The 23129-nt window shown below is 45.3% G+C and overlaps 1 long non-coding RNA gene across 5 annotated transcripts in view; it reads left to right on the plus strand.

Moving 5' to 3' along the window:
- The window catches only part of LOC113897200, a 46690-nt gene extending 24053 nt beyond the window's left edge, over positions 1 to 22637 (plus strand). For 4 of the 5 annotated variants that reach the window (XR_003512291.1, XR_003512290.1, XR_003512287.1 and 1 more), the window contains 3 exons: positions 5177 to 5536; positions 20579 to 20819; positions 21431 to 22637. This is a non-coding gene — a long non-coding RNA (uncharacterized LOC113897200). Of the gene's footprint in view, positions 1 to 2310; positions 2442 to 5176; positions 5537 to 20578; positions 20820 to 21430 lie in introns of all 5 variants that reach the window. The other variant, XR_003512289.1, reaches the window with a different exon arrangement.
- The last annotated feature ends 492 nt before the right edge of the window (positions 22638 to 23129 follow it).

Genomic DNA, 23129 nt, shown 5'->3' on the forward strand with positions numbered 1-23129 from the left:
ACTTCTTGTCAGTTTCAACTGACTTCAGCCCCACATTCTCTTCTCAACTAAGTGGAGACAAAAAGATCAAAAGTGACGGTGCCAGGGCCCCCAAACCAGACTGGACAGGAATTGGGAGAGAAGACACTGTGGAGCCACCATATCTCTTCGGTATAGTTTGCTGTATTCAAATTAGATGGTGCAATCTCCATGAATAAAATTACCATCCCCAAATGGATCACACCCAATTTAAATATATAAGAGACCATTAATGGCCAGGCTGTCTGTTAGAATTTTGCACCAGCATCATTTGTGGTGTGGTTTTGCTGATACACAAGGGGCACGATGGATATCACGAGCATGAGGCACACTTGGCCTCCCGGCTGGCTGGGTGCTGAGGGCCAGAGTCATCAAAGAAGCTCTGACCCACTCTCCTGAGGGCTGGAGAGCTTCCCTCTGTCCGAGAACATTAGATACCCTTCCCTGGCCCCAGCCATCCTCCCCATTACCCAGCTGAGTGACCTTGACAAACACTGCTGATGGGTTTCCCTGAGCTAACCCTGAGGAGTTCAGCAAGCAGTTAGTTTATGGAGGAGGTTCCCTGATCAACGCCTGAGGACGGACAGGGAGGAAGTAGCCATAGGCAAAGAGAAGATTCTAGCTGCTAGACAGGCTCAGTAAGGAGAGGAGACCCCTGAAGTGGAATGTCAGTGGTGTTCGGAGTTACACAGAGCAAGCCGGCCAGGCCTCAGTGGCCCCACATAGGTTAGTCATAGATAACGGGCTGCCTGGGAAGGGAAGTGACGTTGGCCAGTCACTTGGAAGTCACTTGGAAGTGACCTGAGACCAGGCAGCTGGGCCTCCATGGAAGAGGGTCTTGGCAGGCAGCAATGACTGATGCTCTCTGGTGTTGCATCCCGTCTGTCCAGTGGGGGTAATCCTGACCCTGCCTCATGGCCCCAGGGCAGAAAGAGATAATGTATGCGAACCTAAGCTCAGGCCCGCATACAGTGAGGGCTCAAAACATGTTGTTCCACATGTCTCTGTCCTGACTCAAAGTCCAGGATGACCTGCACTTTGCTCCCTTGGCTTCGTTCTCCTTCCCCAGCATCCAAAAAGCGTCCAGCCTCTCTTGCACGCCTCTACTGACAGACAGATCACTGGTTCCCAAGTCAGCCCAAGTCACTGTGAACACCTTTTTTTATCGTTTATTGTGGTGTATATACATAACATAAAATATACCATTTTAACCCATTTTTAAGTGCACAGTTTAGTGTCACTGAGTATTAATATATCCGTAATGTTGTGTCACCATCACCACCATCCATCTCCAGAACTTTTTTATCTTCCCGAACTGACTCTCTAGACCCATTAATACTAACTCCCAATCTCCCCTCCCCCAGCCCCCGGCAGCCATCACTCTGCTTTCTGTCTCAGTTCCTTTGACTACTCTGGATATAGTATAGAAGTGGAATCATACCTGCAGTGTTTGTTCTTTTGTGCCTGGCTTATTTCACTCAGCATAATGTCTTCAAGGTTCATCGTGTTGTAACCTGTGCCAGCATTGCATTCCTTTTTGTGACTGATTAATATCCCATTGTGTGTATATACTGCATTTTATTTATCCATTTATCTGTTGATAGCCACTTGGGTTGTCTGCACCTTTTGGCCATTGTGAATAATGCTGCAGCAAACATGAGTGTGCAAATATCTCTGCAAGTCCTTACTTTCCATTCTTTGGAGGATATACCTAGAAGGGGGATTGCTGGTTTATGTGGTAATTCTATGCTTAAGTGTTTGAGGAAGCACCATACTGTTTCCCACAGCACCTGCACCTGTTGGGTGGCTCTGAAAAAACTGTCTTGCATGCACTGGACTCCACATGCCCATGGCTTCCCTCACTGGCTTTGCCCTCAAGGCCATGTCCCTTAGCTGCCTGCTGAGCCTTGATGGCAGCCTGAGAGCCTGCTGGGCTCTCTCTGCTATAGGCAGGTCTCCCTGGGGCCCCAGGTCCCTGAAGTTGGCTCCCCTGGTACACATGCCTCCCAGGGCTCCTCTCCAACCATTCTTTGTACAGAGCACATTCTCTAGAGAAATTCCCCAAGGCTGGGGATATCCAGGCTGCCCTGTTGTGGGGAGAGGGGGCCTCAGAGTTGGGAATGAGCCGGCGGTCGTGTGTGGAATGCAATCCAGGCCCATACCTCAGCCTGCCCCACCCACCAGCTGGTTCTCTGCCCCTCACTTGCTCCTTACCCTCACTCCCCTCCAGCCGCATGAGCCTTTCATCTGCCCTCTTCCCAGCTCAGAGCTCCCCTCATTCTCACCACACAGATTTCAACTCAGAAGTCAACTTCTGAAGGAGACCCTCACTGACTACCTGGCATGAAGTCCCCCACTTGCTCACTTTCTATCACCTTTCCGGCTTGACTTCCTTCACTGCACTCACTGCTGTCTACCAGCAGGTAAGCAAGCCCATGGGTCTGGAGCTCCTCTGGTCCCTGGCTCTGTCCTGATGCCCAGAAGTGCCTGGCATCGAGGAGACACTCAGTGGCCAAGTATGAAGGCCAAGAACCACTGTCTCCCCTACTCTCTTCTCCTGGCTGGGGAGTCAGGGACCTGAGGCAAGGACCCTCCCCCAGGGTCTCACTCTCATCAGCAGTGACCTGGGTACCTGGCCTCAACCATCCCTATAGCCTCTCCCTGTGTTTCCTAGTCTCCTAAGTTCATTAACCCCACTAACAAAACAAAAATCTCTAAACAGAAGTATAAGTGTAACCTGGGAAATTCTGAAGGCATTTTATACATTTAAAGAGGTAACATAGGTTTAAAATTGAAATTTTACTCTGCTCTATTTCCTAGATGAGACTGAAAGCTCTTGACAGTCATACGGCTTTAAAATATCTAACCTCAGTTTCTGAAGGGATGAAGACTGTGTCTTCACCCTCCATTCCTAAAGACTCCTGATTTCCCTGTCCTGAGACATTTTCCATTTCTCTGTCCTGGACCTTTATGAAGTCCACCCAGTGGGAGATTGTGCATGTGTTGGGTGTGTGGTGGGAGGAGTTATGTCATCACCACCAACAGGACTTCCCTGGTGGCCCAATGGTTAAGACTGCACACTCCCAGTGCAGTGGGCATGGGTTCAGTCCCTAGATGGGGAAGAGCCTGACTGCCACATGGTACAACCGAAACACAATAAAACAACAGCAACAAATAAACCAAATCCCTGCCCCCCCCACTTCAGTGGGGAAATGGGTGGTGACCACCGCTCCTCCGGTTGTACTAAACCTCTCTAGGCAGCTGCTCCAGACATTGAACTACATGAGTTTTTGCTCAGGGCCCTTTCAATGTCTGTGGGGCGGTATCATGGTGGCTCTTCTACTACCTAGTGGTGAAGCCAGCCCAGATCCAGGGCAGCACCACACTCATAGGACACTCACGGAGGAACTCTACAGCAGGCCAGGCCCACAGGGCGGGGTCGGGGTGGGGGTTGAGGGGGGGCTTTGAGGGGGCAGGGCATGCACAGGCCCTTACTCTGCTACCCAGGAAGTACAGACTCAGCCCAGAAGGGAATCCTCACACAGGCTTGCCTCACCCTGGCCCAGCCCAGTCCCCAACGTTGCCAGAGGCTGGGTGACTGGTGGGAAGAACACTGGATGCAGCTCAAGACCTATGAGTCCCAACTCTGTCTCTGCCACCAAATGTGGACCAGGCACGCCTTGACTCTCCCCATTTAGGAACCAAAAGGGTTAGAATGGATCATTTCCAAACTTCTCTCTCTGTGTGATTTCTCCTTTGTTCCTGCCCTTGTTGCAGTCCCTGAAGTGGGGCTGGGTGAAGCCAAGATGCCCGGGGTGACTCTGTCCTCACTGAGCCCAAAGTGTGGACACAGAACTGAAATACGAGCGTGAACTCTGCTCGGTGGGAAGGAGACTTGAGTGTGGTCCAGGGAGGTGTTCTAGAAGCTCTGAAGGAAGAGTCTGCAGTGGGGAGACCAGAGCTGATTCTTGGAGGAGCAGGACTGGAGCTGCACCTGCAGCATTTGGGGATGTGCATTCGCTGAGGTGGACAGGGGGCGGGTAAGGGGGAAGCATCATAGAGGAGGATGGGTGGGAGACGTGGCCAGGCCAGCAGGGGGTCCAGAAGGAGAGCACGTGAGAAAATTTCTTGGTGTCCCAGTACTGTGGAGCAGGGAAAAAAGGGTTTCGAGGTTTGCTAATTTGGGGGTCAAAGTCTAAACAAAGGATTTCTTTTTGCTTGTGACAGTAGCTTGTCTCTGGCCACAAGAGGGTCTTATTCTGGTGACAGAATGAATGATTAGGACTCCTCCAAAGAAGTTCTTGGGTCTGTTGCCACCTCCAGCGTAAGAGTCCCAAGTGAGGCCAACCTGCACTGTATTTCATAAAAAGGCATTTTTGTAAATGTTACATAAGACCATCACAGAAACTTTGGAAAAGGGGAAAAGTAAAATTACCCCCAGGCATCCATTAATATCGCCCCTGAGAGGTTGGGTGTGTTTCCATCCAGTATTTTCCATAAGCATGGGTGTCCATGGGCTACTGCTGTACGTCTTATGTCCATATCACGTGTATTTTTATTTTTTTAATTAAAAAAAATTTGGCCATGCCACTCAGCATGTGGGATCTTAGTTCCCCAACCAGGGATTGAACCCATGCCCCCTATAGTGGAAGTGTAGTTTCAAGCACTGGATCACCAGGGAATTTCCCTTGCATATATTTTTAAATACATAAGAAATGCACAAGGCACATGTGCATCATTCTTCCTGCCCTGCAGTGGCCCACCTTTAAGAAACAACGCTGTATATAAAGCAGAGGAGGCAGTGAGAGAGGTGCCGGCTGGCATGTGCCAGAATGATGTTAGATGTGTGTCTCTAGGCCAGGCAGCCATCACAAGGCTGCATGTGATTGCTGGTTTCTGCTCGGTGTCCTGTCTTGTAATCTCAACATGTATTTGTGACCTTGCTCAGTGTTCATTGTCTATTAAATGCACTACAAAACTTAATTCCCATGGTTGGTGGCTGAGTGAAGGAGCTTTTAAAAGAAAGGTGTATCCTTTTAACTCAGAAACTCTTGTTATCATTTTTTTGAGACTTAATTTTTTTTAGAGTAGTTCTAGATTCACAGCAAAAGTGAAAGGAAGGTACAGAGGTTTCTCATATGCCTTTTCCTGCACACAGGCACAGCTTCCCTCATGGTCAGCGTCATGTAGCAGAGTGGCACACTTCTGACCAAGGGTGAGCCTACACTGGGGACTTCCCAGGTGGCAGCGGCAAAGAATCTACGTGCAGTGCAGGAGACCTGGGTTCGATCCCTGAGTCAGGAAGATCCCCTGGAGGAGGGCGTGGCAACCCACTCCAGTGCTCTTGCCTAAAGAATCCCATGGACAGAGGGGTCTGGCGGGCTGCAGTCCTTAAGGTCTCAAGGAGTCAGGACTGAAGCGACTAAGCAGCAGCGGCAGCCAACCTGCACTGACACACCATGATCGCTCAGAGTTTGCAGTCAACCTCAGAGTTCACTCCTGTGTTATATCTTCTATGGTAAGTGGCATGTATCCATCGCCTTAGTACCATACAGAGTATATTTACAGCCTTAAAAATCCTCTGTGCTCTGCCTGTTCATTCTTCCCGCCCACCTCCACCCCCACAACCGCTTATCTTTTACTGTTTCCATAGTTTTGACTTTTCCAGACTGTCTTATAGTTGGAATCATACAGTATTTAGCTTTTTCAGATTGTCTTCTTTCACTTAGTAACATACCTTTAAGATTCCTCCTAGTCTTATTTATAGCTTTAGAGCTTGTTTCGTTTTAGTTCTGAATAGTATCCCATGGCCTGGAAGTACCACTGTTTATTCATTCACCTACTCAAGGACATCTTGGTTGTTTCTAAGCTTTGGCAGTTATGAATAAAGCTATTATAAATATCCCTGTGCAGGTTTTCACGTGGGCATAAGTTTCAGTTCCTTTGAGTCAATACCAAGGAGCGTGATTGCTGGATCCTATAGTAACAGCACGTTTGGCTTTGTAAGAAATGGATAAACTGTCTTCCAAAGTGAAGGGTATGCATTCCCACCAGGAATGATGGAGGGTTTCTGTGGCTCCTCCTCCTCGTCAGCATTTGATGTCAGGGTTTGGGATTTTGGTCATTCTAATTGGCATGTAGTTGTAATTATTGTTGCTTTTTAATTAAATATTTATTTGTTTTTGGCTGCATTGGGTCTTAGTTGTGGCATCTTTAACCATGGTGTGCAGGCCTGTCTCTAGTTGAGGCCTGCAGGCTCAGGAGTTGCCCTGCGGCCTGTGGGATGTTAGTTCCCTGACCAGAGATTGTGCCCACGTCCCCTGCATTGGGAGGTGGATTCTTAACCACTGGACCACCAGGGAAGACTCTTGTTTTAACTTGCATTTCCTTGATGGAATATGATGTGGAGCATCGCTTAATATGCTTATTAGTCTTCTGTTTATCTTCAATAGATGAGGTGTCTATTGAGGTCTTTGGCCCATTTTTTAACCGGGTAGTTTGTTTTCTTGTTGAGTTTTAAGAGTACTTTGTGGGACTTCCCTGGTGGTCCAGTGGTTAAGACTGCACTTCCACTGCATTGGGTACAAATTTGGTCCCTTGAGGGCACCTAAGATCCCACATGCAGTACAGCCAAAAACAACAACAAAAAAGAGTTCTTTGTATATTTTGGATAGCAGTCCTTTATCAGATATGTCTTTGGTAAATACTATCTCCCAATCAGTGGGTGATCTTGTTATTTTAAAGAGCTCCACAGATCAAATAAGTGAACTCCAACCATTCTCTGAGCTCTGACAGCCTAGAGAAGAGGTGGGAAGGGGGATGCTTACTTTTTCTTCCCCAACTGGATTCAGAGGTCAGCAGTCCTCACAGACTGGAATGGGCAGGGCTGCCCAGTGGTACTTCTTTTTTTAAATTAATTAATTTACTCTAATTGGAGGATAATTACTTTACAATATTGTGATGGCTTTTGCCATACATCGACTTGAATTGGCCACAGGTGTACATGTGTCGCCCCTATCCTGAACCCCCGTCCCACCTCCCTTCCCACCCCATCCCTCTGGGTTGTCCCCGAGCACCGGCTTTGGGTACCCTGCTTCGTGTATTGAACTTGCACAGGTCATTTATTTTCCAGTGTACTTCTTAAGGGTCACTACTCATGATGGCTTTAGGCACGGTGGAGACCCTCAGGATAGAACTGGCAATGTTCTATTTATAGACTTTTTCTGCCTAGTCTGCCAGAAGAGGTCTTTCTGACTCTTTGTGGTGGATCTGCTTTTTTTAATATTTTATTTTTATTTATCTACTTGGCTGTGCTGGGTCTTGGTTGCAGCAGATGGGATCTAGTTCCCTGACCAGGGATCAAACCCTGGGCCCCCTGCATTGGGAGCTCAGGGTCCTAGCCACTGGACCACCAGGGAAATATGGTTTTGCTTGCAAGTTCCCTTGGGGAAACCAGTCCTCCTCAACTTCATTAAGCTATCAATTACGATGGCTTCACCCTCCAGCCCTGACTCTCTGAAGCAGATAATCTTAAGGACCACTCCACCCTGCCCCTCAGTACAGTGGTTGATTCAGAAATGGGCATCTGACTCAAACAGCCAATCAGAATCCTTTTCTGGTATTGTTGTGTGATCCTTGGGAAAAAGAGAGCCTCTTTAGATAGCCTTGTTTTGCTGGGAGGTTCTGTATCTGGGCTGCACACCACCATCTTTCCTAACTCCTGGAAAGAAGAAAGCCAAGCAGAGCCAAGAGATGGACAGAGAGAGGCAAGGCTCTGATTGCCTGAGCTCCCACATAAACCATGCCTGGTTGCCCAGAATTCCGTTCAAGAACCGATGAATTCCTTGATTGTCTAGGTTCAAGTGAGTTAGGTACCTCTCACGTGTAACCAAGAGCCCTTCCAGGTCCATTCAACAGAGCTGCCCTGTACAGTTGAGCACGTATGCACTATGTAACCAGAGGTGGCATCCTGTACTTATACAACATAATACACTTTCTGCTCAGCTGAAAGTAGTATGGTGCTCAGGCATCACCCCCTCTCAGAAGCCCTCTTGGATTTCCCCAGGCAGTCAGCCCTCCTCAATGCTTCCAGGAGTTTTGTGAAAAAATACACTGGAGAGCTAATCCCTCTATATTGAAATTTACATACACACACACCCACCTGTCTCCCCGCAGACTGGCACCTCTCTTGTATGGACTAGATCTGATTTATCTCTTTTTCCTTAGTGACCCAACTGAGAATGTGCTTAGATGCTTATTAAGTGAATTGTCATCAAATCTCATGACAACAAACAACTGGAATGTCCCATTTAGTTTGTTGTAAAGAAAATTCCCCTTGTAGTTGCCACAGGTAGATCGGGAATCAACAGACTTTTTTCTGTAAAGAACCAGATAGCCAATATTTTAGGCTTAGCAGTCCACGTCATCTGTGTCATGACTTTCATTCCTCCTGTTGTAGCATAAAAGCACTACAATAAGCCTGGCTGCATCCCAATAAAACATTATTTACAGACACTGTAATTTCATATAATTTCCATGTCACACAATATTCTTCTTTTGGGTTTTCCAAACTACTTCACAATGTAAAAGTCATTCTTAGCTCTCAAGTCATACAAAAATAGGAACCTGGCAGGATCTGGCCCATAGACCTCAGTTTGCTGACTCCTGGTGTAGACAGTCGCTGGGCACCTCCATCAACAGGGGGCACTGGAAGGAAGTTGCATCTCCCCCTGATTCTGGGTCTTGGAGCTGGAACGGCTATCACCTGGTACGGCAGCCTTAGCCTTCGCCTGCCCTCACTATGTGAATCAGAGATTGGGCTGACTTCCGGTGACCCACGGGCTCGCAGCATGTCAAAATAGGAAGAACACAACACAGCTGTACCCACTACAGACCTGGGGAGCTGAGACCCCTTAAGCCTACCGACTGGCTCCAGGTCACACACCTTGGTGAGTCTGGGTCTCAGGGGACCAGGTATGCTGTCACCCGAGAGGCTTTCACCAAACCACCCAGCAGTGACCAGAGGAGGCTTATTCCTTTAGCCGCAATCCTCCAGGTGCTGGTTTCATCTTCACACACCCTTACGCACTTGGCTCTTGGCTGCACCCACCTCGCCTCACCCCAGATAGCACCAAGCAGCGGCGGTCTGGCAGTGACCTTCCCCTGTCACCTGCGATGCCTGGTCTCTGCCACATGCTGTGGGCCTCTCGTACCAGGCCCCTCCCAGCCCTGTGAGCCCAGCCCATACAGCCAGGAAGGCACCTTTGTAGAAAGGTCTGTTTCAGAGGCCCAGGTGGCCCCAGACCGGTCTTCTCCATCTGCAGGAGATAATGGACGTGCATCTTTAAAAAGGAATACATACATATATAATGATTTAGTTTAAGAAACTGAACAAATATTCAGTTTCTTAAACTGTTAATACGTAATTAACTGATAATAAAATTAATTGGGTAAAACAGCCTAAAAATAATGGACTACTCATTACCTGAGGGAATATAACTGCATTGAAAGAAGTCTGACTGTTCCAGAGACCAAAAAAGTCCCCAAAAGCAGTGAAAGGAAAAGGCTTTGTCCAGACACTGGATAAGGGTTCCGGTGTGTGGCTCCCTGATGCCCCTCCTGGAAGGGGTGGAGGTAAAGACCGCCTCTTACAACTCAGCAACTTGACAGTGGATTTAAAGAGCATCCCAATGCCCACCCCAGCCTTGACAGCACCCTTTCATCACCACCAATTCCAAGAAGGAGAAGAAAAAAACAAACCACTATTCACATCCTTTTGTTAGATTATAAAAGAGAAAACTTGCAGAGACCTTAGGAACTCATCCCTTCCACGGTCAGTGTCAGTCCCCAGACTGGACACTGGCGGGGAGGCTGCCTGGCTGTGTCTCCAGTCTGGGGTGTTAGGGAAAGAAGATGCAAATGCAAAATTCCCGTGACAGCTGCAGACAGAGGTGAGGTGCAATCAGAGGAGGGAAAGGTGCCGGGATCCAGTTAGAAGGGCTGGGTGGGCTTCGACAGCACAGAAGAGAGAGGAACAGGAGCAACAGCCCCAGGCAGGGCAGCACAGGGATCCATTGGAAACAGCTGGGATTTGGGCTGAAACAGGACCCAGGAATGGCTAGGATATAAGGTCACAGTTGTGCGAGGGAAGCGCTGGCTCTGACCACCTCGCCTGGGACAGCCTGGCAAGCTCTGGGTCCCACCGTAGACCCTGCCTTTTATTATTCATCTCTTTTGTGAACTCAGGTGGGGAAAGGTCTGCTGAGAGTCATGCCAGAATTCACAGGAGAAAGACTCTGTAATTTCTTTTAGCTCTGTGACTCTGGACAAAGTATTCAGTATTAATGCAGTTGACCATGACGTCTTCTGTGTGCGCAACTGACAGACCAAATTACCTTTCCTTATCTCCTGGGGAGAAAAAAAGGACCATTTATTTGACATATTTCATAATCATTTCACCTGCTTGCCCCCTACGAAGAGCACGGGTGACCCGGCTCCCTCCCTCCCTCACGAAGCAGGAAGCATATCCTCTAATAAAGCCCAGTTTCTAAAGAATGCTTTTAATCTTGGAATAACTGAGCGGGATTTTCAATTGTATTTTTAATTCTCTATCTACTTTTAAAAGCCCAGGTTTCCATCCTCTCCAATTCTCAGCTCATCATGGGCTCCCATCTCCTGCCTGGCCTCTGCCTTGTGGAGAAGGCAGTGGGCAAAGTCTGCTGAGGATTGGGGGTGAGGGCTGTGTGCCACCCACCGGGCACTGTTCTCTAGGTGGGGCCTTGCACATCCCCAGGCTGGGCCACTACAGAGCCCCAAAACATTTGTTTAAATTTTAGTAAAAGATACATAACATAAAATTTACCACCTTAACCATTTTTAACTGCGGTTCAGTGGCATGAAGCACATTCACCATTCATGTTGTCATACAACCGTCACCACCATCCATCTCCAGAACTCTTTTCATCTTGCAAAACTGAAACTGTTCAGTTAAACAATAACTCCCCACTGCCCCCTCTCCTGGAGAATCCCAGGGACGGGGGAGCCTGGTGGGCTGCCATCTATGGGGTCGCACAGAGTCGGACATGACTGAAGCGACTTAGCAGCAGCAGCAGCAGCCCCCTCTTCCTAGACCCTGGCAACCTCCACTCTGCTTTCTTTCTCTATGAATCTGACTACTCCAGGTTCTTCATGTAAATGGAAGCATACAGTATTTGCCTTTTTGTGACTGGCTTATTTCACTTGAAATAATGTCCTCAAGGGTCATCCATGTTATATTAATAGTATCTGTCAGGATTTCCTTTCCTTTTAGGGTTAAATAATATTCTATTGTACATATTAATATATACCAGATTTTGTTTATCCATCCACCCCCTGAGGGATATTTTTAATTAATTTATTAATTAATTTATTTTTGGCTGTGCCAGATCTTCATTGCGGCACATGGGGTTTCTCTAGTTGCAGCAAGCGGGGGCTGCTCTCCAGTTGTGGTGTGTGGTCTTCTCGTTGTGATGGCTTCTCTTGTGGCAGAGCACAGTTGTCCTGTGGCATGTGGAATCTTCCCAGACCAGGGATCAAACCCGCGTCTCCTGCATTGGCAGGCGGATTCTTCACCACTGGACCACCAGGGAAGTCTGACTGACGGATGTTTGGGTTGCTTCCATATTTTGGCTATTGTGAATACTGCTTATGAACAGAAATATCTCAAGTATCTGCTTTTAACTCTTTTGGGTATATGTTCAAGAAGTAGGATTGCTGGGTCAGATAGTGATTCTATTTTTAATTTTTTGAGCAGGAGCAACTTTTATTTATCCCCGTTCTGGCCTTCTTCCACTCCTCAGGCTGGAGGCCAAGCCAGGCAACCCATGAGAGTGTGAGAAAGCAGTCTAGGGCTTCTCCAGAGGAGGGGACTTTGCACAGAACCTAGCAGGTGGCCTCTCAGGGCTTCCTCTCAGGATTTCAAGTCAATGTTTCTTAGGATTTCCAAGACCCTCACTCTAGAGTCTGCCCTTGGGAGCTGGCAGGGGACACATTCACATATCAAATAGGATAATAAGCACCTGGGATCAAGGAGGTATGATCTCCCAGGTATGATCATTATCCCATTTTACAGATGAGAGTACTGATGCTCAGAGAGGTTAAATGGGGGTAAGGGGTCCCAAGGTCCCAGCTAGGAAGTGGTAAGGCTCAGACTCCAGCCCAGCTCTGTCTGCATTCTACTACCTTGTGCTGCCTCTACTGGCATTTAAATGCAGTGTGGAGAGGTGCAAACCACCTGCTACAGAAAGAGTGTACATGGTCAGAGAGAGGAAACCAGTTCTTTTTTTATTGTTGGCTGCTTGAGTCTTTGTTGCTGTGCGTGGGCTTTCTCTAGTTACAGCAAGCAGAGGCTACTCTAGTTTCGTTGTGGCTTCTTTTGTAGCACAGCATGGGCTCCAGGGCATGCAGGCTTAATAGCTATGGCACACAGGCTTCAGTAACTGTGCTGGGAATGGGTTTAGTTGCCCTGAGGCATGTGGAATTTTCCCAGACCAGGGATCAAACCTGTGTCCCCTGCATTGGCAGGCAGATTCCTAACCACTGAACCACCAGGGAAATCTAGGGCAAAACTGATTCTGACTTAGGAAGCTGGAAGTTTCCTTGGAGGAGCTGCATTTTAGCAGGACTTTGAAAAACAGGTAGATGGTGGAAGCAACTGGGTAAAAAACCCCTTGAGTAGTTCTGTCTGGTGAAAGGTAATAGATCTTAAATGCAGAAGAGAGAGACTGACCTAAGAAAATATTGGTGTGGTTTATGTCAGAGGATGTTTTGCCTGTGTTCACTACTAAGAATTTTATGGTGTCAAGAACATGAAAGAATCAAGAATCTTAAATAAGTATTACTAGGGTAAAGAAGCCAATCTGAAAAGTCTATATACTATATGATCCCAACTATAAGACATTCTAGGAAAGGCAGAGCTATGGTGACAGTAAAAAGATCAATGGTTTTCAGTGGTTGGTGGGAGGGAGTGACAGAAAGACAAGTAGGTGGGACACTGAGCATTTTTAGGATGTATGTTATTATAATGATGGATAAATATCATTGTATATTTGTCCAAACCCATGTAATGTATAATACTTAGATGAACCCTAAAGTTAACTATAGACTTTGGGTGATAAGAATATGTTAATATAGGTTCATATTTGGTTAAAACTGTACCATACTAGAGTGGAGATGTTGCTAATGGATGTGTAGGGCCAGGGGATATGTGGGAAATCTCTATACCTTCCTCCCAATTTTGTTGTAAATCTAAAACTGCTTTTAAAAAATAATTTTAAAAAGTTATTTTGAAAAAGAAAAAAAAAGTAAAGCATATTCAAGTTCTACTCTTGTATAGGCAGTTCTCAGGATGAATCTTGTCAAAGTTTCACATAATAATTAACTCCTATGCTATTTAACTTTTTCCAGAGTTTAAGAATGTTTAAAATTTTCCAATTAATTTTATATACTTAGAGTAACTCCAATACCAAGACCTGATATATTTTTTTAAAAGCATCAGATAAAGTACATTTATCTAAAATCAGGAGCCAACATCATACTCAATGATAAAACACTCAACTCTAATCTAGAGGGATTCACATTTGAGTCAGAAATAAGACAAGATTATCAGTTGGGTATCAGCAGTGTTAGCAGCTATAACAAACAAAACCCCAAATCTCAAGAGCTTAACACAGTAACAGTTTATTTCTTATTCACACAAATAACAATGAGGACCCCTGGTCAGCAAGCATCTCCCATTAGGCTTTTCATGGACCTAAACTCCTCTGCCTCTGGTTCTACTATCACTGAGAACCACTGCTAGATCTTCCAGCAGCAGAGAGAGAGAGAGGAGAGGGTGGTATGGAAGGTTTTACGGGCCAAGCAGGAAAGCCCCTGTGTCATTTCCACCCACCATCTGCAGGCTAGAACTCTGGAGAAAAGGAGACAGGTGGTAATGCAGCATTCCCTTAAGTCTGCTCCACTTCTAGGTCACTTTCTGCACATTTTGATGTGGGGCAGGCAGGCAATGACTGCCACCTGAGCACTGGTGATTATAAACACATCCCAATTCCAGAGATTTAAAATGTGAAAACTTTGACTCGGTGAAATACCGCTGTAAAAACCCATAAACGAGCAAGGGTTTTCCAGGCATGATCCCAAGGCAAAAAGCATAAAAGACAGACTGAACTACATAAAAATTAAAAATCCCTCACATCAAAAAAAGAAAATTAAGGACTTCATGGCAGTGCAGTGGTTAAGACTCCACGCTTCCAATGCAAGGGGCTCTGGTTCAGTATCCTGGGGTCGGGGGAACTAAGATCTCACGTGAAAGTCAGTGTGTTAGTCACTTAGTCGTGCCTGACTCTTTGTAACCCCCTGCTATGGAATTCTCCAGGCTAGAATACTGGAATGGGTTGCCATGCCAGTCTTCAGGGTATCTTCCCTACCCAGGGGTTGAACCTGAATCTACTTCATTTCAGGTAGACTCTTTACTGTCTGAGCCCCCTGTGGCAAAAAAAAAAAAAAAAAATTATAAGCAGAAGGACCCATGGTGGGTGGAAATATTTGTAACGTGTGATAGATCAAGAATTAGTAGGCTTACTATTTTAAAAACCCTTATAAACCAATGGTGAAAAACATGAAGACTCGAAGATAAAAATGGACAAAACTGTAACAGGAAATGAATCAAAAAATAACTAAAAATGGTTAAATATGTTAACTATGTAAAACTATTTGGAAGTCAAAGAAATGCAAATGAAAACCACAATAGGATATCTTTTTTTTTTTTTTAATCAAACTGGCAGAGATCTGAAAATCGATAATGGTACTGGCAAGGACTAGAAATTAGAGACTAATTCACTTCTGGAAGAGAGTAAAATGGGTGCACTATGTAGCTCTGTGAGTAAGATCTTAAAAATATGCATACCTGTTAACCCAGCCGTCCCACTTTTGGAAATTTTAAAATTTAGTTTTTATTTTTATCAAAGTTAAACATGCATATAATTTTGAAAGTTGAAAAATTCTACATGGTTTCTTATGAAAATAGGCAATTCCCTGAAGCCCCTTTCCCTCAACCCCTTACCCTATCACCACCCTACCCCTCTTTCTCAGTTGTAGAGATACAGATTTCAATCTTTCTGATATTTACCATATTTTCCACAAAGAACATGCTTATATGGCTACTTCTTGAATTTTCAGGTTTGGGCATTATCTAATGATTTCTCATCAAGAAGAGAAGATTTAACTTTCTCACCAACCCCTGCCGCTAAATACAACGGCTACAAAACACATACCTATCCTCAGCCACCCGCACACCCACATATACCTCCCGGTCATCAGCCTCCCAGTATAGTTGTCACTCTGATTAGACCAATATTCATTATTCCTTATTCCTACTGTAATGTGTGTGTGCTCAATCTCTCAGTCATGTCCAACTCTTTGCCACCCCATGGACTATAGCCCATCCAGCTCCTCTGTCCATGGAATTTTCTAAGCAAGAATATTGGAGCAGCTTGCCATTTCCTACTCCACGGGATCTTCCCGACCCGGAGATCGAACCCGCCTCTCTTGGACCTCCTGTATTAGCAGGCAGGTTCTTTACCACTGCACCACCCGAGAAGCCCTTTCTGGCTGTAAATTTGTTGTCAAATGAGCTGCGTAAAAATGTTGTTATTTTCTTTTTCTGCATAGCATTTTGTTTTCCCTGGAGTAATAACTGACTTGTTTTAATCATTGGCTCAGCTTGCTCATTTTTATCATCAATTTAACCACAAACTCTCTTTCAGAATTTTGAACTTGTTACTCCATTGTGTTCTGGCTTCCCCTGATGCGGTTTTTTAAAAATCCATTGCCATTCTGAGTCGTAGTCCTCTGTATATACCTTCTTTTTCTCTGATCTTTTCTCTGTCCACATCACCCCATATTAACCCCAATCCTGAGATAATTGATGAGCCTGGTTTGAGACCTCTTCATGGTTCTGTGGTATAAATCAGGCTTCTTTTGATGAAGATGCTTCTTCATCTCTGGGATACGGCTTTCTTGGACCTGTTTAAGTCCATCTACTTGCCAACTACCAAAATGCTGTTGCTGATGACTCCTCTATTATCCTCCTCTTTGTGGGTTTGTTCTGTTTTAGTCAATTTGCTATATTAATAGTTTGGAGAGAAAGCAATATTGTACCCAGGTTAGGTATGGAGGGAGTCCTTCTTCCCGGTGGAGAGTCTTGATTAGACTCCTCCCCAGCCCCGCCCTGGGACCTGGCTCTCCACATCTGACTCCCTCCTCCCGAAGTCCTCTCAAAACAGCTGTTGCTTAGCTCAGTTCAGCTGGCGGGCAAATACCCTCAGGGCAAATTAATGACCTTAGTGTCAAATATAAGGAGTTTGAAAAAATTACAGTAAACCCCAAAACAACATAAGGAAAGAGATTTTAAAAAAACAAAATGGAAATCAATGAAATAGAATTTAAAAAATGGAAGGTAAAGACCAATGAAACTAAGAGTTGATTCTTTGAAAAGACAAAAATCTCTGGGAAGATTGATCAAAGAAAAAAAAAGAAAATATACAAATAAATGATATTATATATGAAAAGAGTAACATAACTATAGTTAAAACAGGCTTAAAAGATAATAAGATAAAGATAGACAAATATCTGGAGATTTTATCTTTTCATGTGGCTGTATTTGCAATAAAAGATAACTGAGAAAAAATGCAGTAAGAGAATGCTATCAACAACTTTATGTCAACAAATTTGAAGTCTTAGTAGAAATAAATTCCTACCAAAACTGAAAAAAAAAAAATAGATATTATGAATAGCCTTTAAACAATTAGAGAATTTGAAGGAATAATTGAAAAATATTCCCATAAAGAAAATTCAAGGCCCAGATGGTCTTATAGGTGAATTATACAAACATTTCAAAAATAGACAATCCCAATCTTACATGAATTCTTCTAGGGAATATAAAAATAATGAATATTCCCAAATTAATTTTTTGAGGCCGGTGTAATCGTAATACAAAAAGTAAACAAGTATAGCATAAAAAAAGCAAATTACAGATCTATTTCACTCATACATTTAGATATAATAATCCTAAGTAACATTATCAAAATGTATATAAAAAAGATAATGTAAAATAACCAAGTTGAGTTTGTTCCAAGAATACAAAGGTGGCTTAATATTAGAAAATCTATAAAGGTAATTTACTACATTAATAGATTAAAGAAGGAAAAGCATATTATCTAAGTAGACACAGAAGAAGGTATTTGATACAAGTATATACTGACCAATGATAAACTTTTAAGCAAATTGGAAATAAAAGGGAAGTTCCTTAAACTGATAAAGGATATCTAGAAAAACATCCAAAGGAAATATTACTTGTGTAAAAAATAGAAACATTTCCTTTAAAATCAGGAAAAGATAAGAATGCCCACTCTAACATTTTTGTTCAGCCTTGTACTTACAAATTTGTCTTTCTTAAATAATTACATTTAGTAGAAGTTTATAAATAAATTAATAAAGAAGAAAATAAATGAATGGCATACGTTTGAAAAGACAGAGAAACTGTCAGTATTTGCAGATGATATGATTATTTAGAAAACCCAAAGAAGTCTACAGAGCAATTATTAGTTGTAAGATTACTGGGCATAAAATCAACAGACAAAAGTCAATGAAATTCCTAGTCATTAAAGAAGAAAACACAGATAATGAATAAATTTATGAAAATATGCTCAACCTTTGTAGTTATCTGGGAAATTCAGTTTAAACAAAGATGGTATTTTATACTTGTCAGATTGGCAGGTGTTTTTTTAAACTCTGATACCATCAAGTGTTGGAGAAGAGGTAGAGTAACTGGACCCCTCATACGCTGCTTGTGGAAGTCACTGGTACCATCTAAGTTAAGTCAAAGATGCCCTAGGCTCAGCAAATTTATACTAGGATATATGCCCCCCACCAAATCTCTTCTGAGTGTATCCAAAGAGACATTTATAAGAATGCTTATGGTAATACTGTTTATAATGACAAAAAAACAAACTTAAATGTTCATTGCCAAGAAAAAGAATAAAGATGGTGCATTCATAAAAAAGAAGAAAATAATATGGAGTAAATAAACAGGAAATAGAATGATATGATCCTACTTAAAATTGCAGCATTCCACCCCCCTGCCCCCCACCCATCTGACTTTATTTTTCTCCTTTGCAACTCTCACATTCTAACATATAATTTATCTATAATTCGTACATTTTGCTTATTGTTTGGCTCACCCCATGGGAATGTACACAAGAGTAGAGATCTTGTCTGTTTTGTTCACTCATGTTCCCAACGATTTGAAAGCGTACCTCATATACAGTAAGCACCCAATAAATATTTGCTGAGTGAATTTGCTGAATGAATGCAAGACAGCATGAAGCCACATATTGAAAGTTTAAAGGCGTGCAAAACAATATTACTTAACACTACAGATCAACACCCCTTTGTGGTTTGGGTTACCTGTGTGACAGAGATAGAGGGCAGTATGAGGATTAGGGCACCCAGGAGCCTCCAAGTGTCCCCGTAAGGTTGTATTTCCTAAGGTGGCCATGGAGGGGGAGCATTTGTTATGTTATTACCAGCAATGTTTGCATGATGGAAAAATTTCGCATTACAACTTGTTTTAAATAATAGGAACAATTGCACCTGCAGTATGTATAAAGTTTCTAAGGGTTTTTCCACATGATCTCATGGGTCAAATGTGCCTATAAGACCAGCTCAGAGCAAGATGGGGCCTGGCACTGGGGTTCTTCCAAACTGCCCAAGAGGGGAAATCCCAGCCCGAGGAGGAAGAAACAGTTGCCTGGGGACACCCCTCCTGGATGAAACGGGAGGGAACTGGGGTTTGACTGACGCTGTCCTCACTCGGGAGCTGGGGGCTTGCTGCTGGGCCCCCCAGGCAGGGGCGCACTCCTCTGAGGCAGCGCTGGGTTCTGTGTCAGGAGCTGCCCCAGGTCAGAATCTGAGTCCCTGTGGTCTCTCTTTCCTCGCCTGGATTATGAGAGAATAACTAATGACCTGTTCTGTCTACCTCAGAGGGCTGTTGGGAGGACCAGACAGCAAGGAAGGAAAATTGTCCTGACAGTATCAGAGACCAGAGTCCCAAGGCAGCTTTGCATTTTCTCCTTCGATATGAAACACTTGAATGTAAACATCATCTATGTTGTTAAACAATCTTCTTCTTTTCAACTTTCTGGCCACACAGAGAGGCATGGGGGATCTTAGTTCCCCAACCAGGGATCGAACCTGTGCCCCTTGCAGTGGAAGCGCAGAGTCTTAACCACTGGACCACCAGGGAAGTCCCACATGATCTTCAAAATGATAACTTTTATTGGTCAAAGAACCATCCAGGGCCCCAGCATAATTTACAGAATCACTCCCCTCTTGTTGTAGATTGTTTACCATTTTCCTCAACTGTCAGCAGCACTGCAATTAACATCTTCGTGTGCTTGCATTTTGCTTTGCTCTTTTGGAATTACTTCACTAGGATAAATTCCAGAGTCAGTAAGTGGTCAGCCTATGTAAATGGCTCTTATGTTGAGCTCCAGGGCTCAAGAATGGCTTGCATTTTTGATGGGTTCTATCAAAGTGCTACTTCCAAATGGTTGGCCCTTGTGGTATGTAGGACCACTGCACCTTACTCCAGGAGGGGTCTAGTCCTGCTGGGGCGTAATTCAAAATTCACCGAATTCAAGACTAATCCTGACAAAAGGTGAGAGAAGATGTTTATATTTGTTTACCTGTTTTAAAAAATGCCCTACGTGGCAATATTGTAAATCCAGTTGGCAGCTCACTTAACTGCACAGCTTCGAAGTTGCTTGTTTCTTGACATACATTTTAAAAGGTGGGAGAATTCAGACAAAATGAGACTTTATTAATATGTAACATTCATAAAATACTTACCTTGCAGATTTAAGATACTCACAAGACACAGCCACGCTGTGCTCGTTTTGTCACACCATTTCCACCACGGGGCACTAGTATTTTAATTGTTATTCTTTCCCCTAAAGAAATGGGTCTTCTAACTACTACCAAGTTTGCAGCTGCAAGCCTGTAAGAGCCACCTGTAAGGCAGGGAAGGAGGAGACAACGCAGCATAGGCTCCTCTCTTGGAACCAGCTGATAACTATATGCTCCGATTACTAAGAATTTACTTTCTGCTGGGCACTGTGCCAGGCTCTTGCCTGTGTTACCTCATTTAATCTTTGATACTATTAAATAGGTACAGTGTTCCCCCTTTACAAAAGAGGAAACCGAGGTCTGGGTCCTAGGGATATGGCCATTACAGACATAGCAGGTAGACTCAGACAGCAAGATAGAACTGATGTCAAGGGTCATTGCTCCCAATTCTGTCCCTAATTTTTGGCTCATTGCTCAACTCTTCTGGGCCTTGTCTTTGCCACCAGGGTGAGGCTAAGGACCAGGGATAGGCACTGGGCATGGTACAACCTCTTTATATGCCCCTGCCCGCTATGGGGCCCTGGAAGAGAGAATCACTGTCTTTTCTTTACCTGCACAGAACACCAGGAGAGTCTCCATCTCAATGCTCAGCTGAGCAAGGACGGGCCACACAGACCAGACCAGCAGTGGGTTGGCGCATGCTGTGTTTACAGCATCTTCATCACTCGCTCAGGAGCCCCAGAACTCAGGCTTGTCATTCCCCAGACACTTTTTGAGCACCATGCTGAAGGTCGTGGAGCTGGCCTTGGGGCCAGGGAGCCCGGCTACACTCCACCTTGTGACACAGCTGTGGGACTTGGGTAAGTCATGTCTGTGGCCTCTAACCGCAGTTTCCTCCTCTGTAAAATGGGGATGAGAATGTCTGCCTCAGAGGGTTGTTGTGAGGCCTGAGTGAGGAGAAGGTGTGACTTTGGCCTCATGAGAGGCCCTGTAAAGCGTGAACTGAAGCGGGCCCTCCAGGTGTTCTCTGGATATGACTCAGGTGCCCGCCAGGGACCTCAGCCTGACACCAACACCCCAAAGAGACCACAAGAGAGAAAGTGTCAGGCCAGGAGGAGGTAGGACAAACTTTCCCTGAGGGTTGGGAAGGGTTCTCAGAGGGCTCCCTGGAAGAGGTGGTGTTTGCACCAAAGGAAAAATCAGTCCTACTGAGTGATCAGAGCTGCCCCCTGCAGCCAGGACTTCCATTTAGAACCTGGACGGAAGACTGCCTGTAGGAGGTAAGCTCAGACTGATTCCACCCACCCAGAGAGGACAGCCCCCCCAACATTTCAGGATCTCTGCCACCCGCTGTGTCACAATGCAGTTCATTCATCCATTTGGTTAGTATTTATTGAGTATCATGTGCCAGGCACTGCGGTCCGTACTGGAGATATGTCAGTGAGCAAAACAATCCCTTGCTCCTTTTCAGGAAATTGGTGCTGAAGGTGAAGAGGAAGCCCCTGCCCCTCCCAAAGCCAAAGGCAAAGGAAAGCCCTTGAAGACTGAGAAAGCGGTGTTGAAAGGTGTCCACAGCCACAGGAAGAAGATCCGGAAGTCACCCACCTTCCGCTGGCCCAAAACACTGTGGCTCAGGAGGCAGCCCAAATATTCTCAGAGGAGCCGCCAGGAGAAACAAGTTTGACCACACCGCCATCACCAAGTTTCCCCCGACCACAGGGTCAGCCATGAAGAAAACAGACAACAGCACACTGTGTTCACCGTGGAGGTCAAGGCCAATAAGCATCAGATTAAACAGGCTGGGAAGAAGCTCTGTGACACTGACGTGGCCGAGGCCAACACCCCGATCAGGCCTGATGGAGAGAAGAAGGTGAATGTTCTACTGGCTCCTGACTGATGCTTCGGACATTGCCAACAGAATTGGGATCATTGAGTCCAGCTGGCTAATTCTAAATACAAAATCTTTATTATTAAAACAAATCCCTTGCTCTTAGAGCTGACATTCTGATGAAGAATAGAGGGAAGCTAGACAATAAGGAAAAAAATAAGGCTATTTCGGGTTGGTGGTGAGCGGTAAATAGTGAGGAGAATAGAGAATGAATGGGGCATGGGTGTGATCAGGGAAGCTGCAAAGAGACAATTTTTGAATAAGATCAGTAGGAAGAACATTCCATGCAGGGGAAACAGCCTGCAGGAGTGCTGGCAGGCAGAGTGTGCATCATCAAGGGATTCCAGGGAGGCAGGAGAAGGGAGAGAATGAGGATGGAGGGCATCGTGTGGCCCTTAATGGGACTGACAGTATTCCTGAGTTCCCCGCAAGGGTAGCAGGGAGCCCTTGGAGAGCTTCTGAGGAGCCATGGCTTGGCCCTGGTTGCCTGTGAGCAGAGACTGGAGCAGGGTGAGGTGGAAATAGGGAGATGGCCAGGGGACCACTGCAGAGGTGACCATGGCTTAGGTGGGGTGGAGGCAGCAGAGGAAGAGAAGAAGGCGGATTCTGGCTGTGCTTAAAGGTGGAGCCAAGAGGAACTTTTGATGAACTAGAGTCTATCCCCTCTCCCCCAAAGCCCTCCTGGGGCTGCAGGACTGAAGGGCTCCCTGAGACCTCGCCGAAAACCACCTGGAAGCCTCCTCCTTCCAAAAGTTATTGGGGAAATTAGACCTTAAATGCTTCATTTTCATGCTTTTTCCCAGAAAAAAACCAAATGTAATCACTGTAAGAAAAGCTCCACCCCCAAGGTGCTGCTCCCTCCATTGGAGGCAGGGATTAGATGAGATTTGCAGGACTGTGTTGACTCCCAATTTAGATGCTTTCCATAAATTAATTACTGAGGCAAAGTCGAGAAGGGAGGCCTGGGGAGCGGGTCCCGGGGCAACTCTTCCTTCTTCCTGGAGAGCCAGGCTGCTGCCAGCGCTGCCCTGGCCTGTGGGCTCCAGGAAGATGCTGAAACTCCCGATCTCTGCCTGAAGTTTGCTGCTGTCAGTCCCTGCAGGCTATGCATCGTTCTCACGGGAAGATTCCTGGGAGAACATTGGGCTTTGGGCTTTCTCCTAAGGGCAGTGGGAAGCCAGGGAAGGTGGCAGGCAGGGAGGAGACAGGACCAGATTTGCTTTTTAGAGGGAACCTCTGGCAACTCCCGGAGAAGGCAATGGTACCCTACTCCAGTACTCTT

This window comes from Bos indicus x Bos taurus, chromosome 8, assembly GCF_003369695.1.
Source record: "Bos indicus x Bos taurus breed Angus x Brahman F1 hybrid chromosome 8, Bos_hybrid_MaternalHap_v2.0, whole genome shotgun sequence".
NCBI classification, from domain to species: domain Eukaryota; kingdom Metazoa; phylum Chordata; class Mammalia; order Artiodactyla; family Bovidae; genus Bos; species Bos indicus x Bos taurus.